This window comes from Atta colombica, unplaced genomic scaffold (genome assembly GCF_001594045.1).
Source record: "Atta colombica isolate Treedump-2 unplaced genomic scaffold, Acol1.0 scaffold150, whole genome shotgun sequence".
NCBI classification, from domain to species: Eukaryota; Metazoa; Arthropoda; class Insecta; order Hymenoptera; family Formicidae; genus Atta; species Atta colombica.
In genome coordinates, this window is record NW_017259240.1 from 1,141,109 (window position 1) to 1,143,743 (window position 2,635).

Below are 2,635 nucleotides of genomic sequence, written 5' to 3' on the forward strand. Positions count from 1 at the left end.
TATTATTTTTTTTTGTCGCTCATTCTAATTACTATATTGGTTTTTGATGAATTTCTGAAACTTAAAAGCTTATATAATTTCTTATATAATTTCTTATATAATTTCGTAAAAAAAAAACTCAAATTTTTTTCGCAAAACACGTTTTTATCTGTAAAATGTCAGCAAATTTAAAAAAAATATAAAAATGATGTTTGATGAAATATAAAAATGAAGGTTTGACGTGGAATGCTCAGCTATCGGAAATATAACAAATGACAGGAAATTGTTATAAACATGTTAAAAGGTTTGTGTCTCTTTATAAATTGGAAAAACTATATGATATATATCTTTTAATATAATAAAATAATAAATATGCAATGTTATATAAAATTTGTCGTGAAATTCAATGCAATTGGTAAGAAGTTTTACATTTATTTTTTCCATTCTCCTAAAAAATTATTGTTTTTTAAGGATAGATTAGATATAATAATGTATTTAAAGAAGTATCACAGATTAAAATTTTTTTCGTATAAAGATCATAAACTTACATCTTACTCTGTATCGAAAATGGATATTATATTTCTCATGCCACAAAATGTAAAAAGTATATAATTTATTAAGACTCGATTCGCAATATTAATTAATCAAAATCTTAGCACACATATACACAAATGAAAATATAACATTGGTATTAAATGATATTTTCAAATTAATACATTACGATAGTCTACATTAAAAAAATATCAATTTATTATTTTAATGTATAATCAACAAGGCATATACTATATTCATGTAGCGCGCTGAGTTATAAATTAAAATTTTTTTGCATTGCACTCTCATTTATCTGATTTTCATGTATTAATTAAAATTTCTTATTATGTAAATTTTTTTTTCTCTTTTATCATTATTTTTTATTAGGTATTTATTAGGATGAAAGATTTGTATTTATCATTTCTGCTTAGAGGTATGATATTCTTTTTCTAGATCTATAAAAACCTAAATTATTTTAATGAGATGATAATTTATATTTAAATATAGAAATAAGAATATCTCCGATGTTACACACACACACACACACACACACACGCACGCACGCACGCACGCACGCACGCACGCGCACACACACACACGCACGCACGCACGCACGCACGCACGCACACACACACAATTATTATGTAACAAAAAACTTGGTGTAGACAATATAATATAATAGTCTATAATCTATAGTAAAATGAAAAAAGCTGATAAAAGAGAATAAACATATCTGTATTTCTCTTGAGATATCTTTATTTAAATACAATATAAATTTAAACATATTCTGTTACACATTGCAATACATACAGCCATTATGCTAGTATGCAACTTATATCTTTAAAAGTACAGGTTAAATTAAAAAGAAAACGAATATTTCCATCAATGTTTTGTTATTGTAACTAGGAATGGCGACTATGCACTTCAAAATGAAATTTGTACACGTGTAGAATTCCATATCTGGAAATCTGAAGAGGAACATATTTTTTGATAAAATAATGTAAAATCTAAAATAAAAATATAAACTGATTAAATCACATTTCTTGTGAAACTTGAGAAGAAATTTGGACAGAAATTTGTAATGAGATGGTAGCATTTCATAAATTTCTAGCTCATTCTTCTGAAATTTTACAAGAAATTTGATTCTCTATTTTGTCAAAACATCACTTTTCATTTTGATAATGTAAAAAATTATTCTCATAATTATTGACACAAAAACTTGCATTCGCAAATGTTAGTAATTAAAATTGTATTAAATATGTTCCTTCAATTTTCTACTATATAATTGTAGAAACCTGTAATATTGTTACGTTAGCAGAAAAAAGTCAGTGCACGAATTTTTTATTCAAAGCACGTATATTGTTTATGCCAAGCAGATATTGAATGAATCACACACATATAAAAAAAGAATATAAATAATTTTCAAGGTAAGCAAAACTTGATCATATCAAATTTATTGACTCAACAGATTACAGAAAACAATTATGAGATTATATCTCTGAGCAGAATGACAAATACAAATCTTACATTGAATACGTAATTTAAATATTAATTGAATGTTAGGAGAAGGAAAGAAAGAAATATTTTAATTTACAACTCAGTTTGCTGCACAAACATAACGTCGTATTAACTTATCCAAATTAGTAAATATTTATTCTTTTTAATGTATTTTAATGTATTCTTTTTAATGTATTGATATTTATTCTTTTTAATGTAAACTTTCACATATCACAATATATTAATTTGGAAATATCATTTAATACCAATGTTACATTTGAGATATGTATTTAACAACAATTTTCATTTGGATATGTATTATCTATTACCTCAAATTAATGGTTCTAAAAAGATATGTTTTTTCATTTTATGATATAAGAAATGTTCAAATGACACCTTTTTTTCTCAATCAAAAAAAATATTCATTTAAGAAAAACTCAAAGATTTTAATTTAAGTTTATTGATAATATATTTGGAAAGTATAATAAATATTTATTAGAACAAAGACTTGTATGTAAAAATTATCAAACATAAATACATAATTAAATGTACACATAATTAAACTTTGTAAATATCCACATCAATATGAGATACAAACAACTTCAACAATATCATATATATATATATA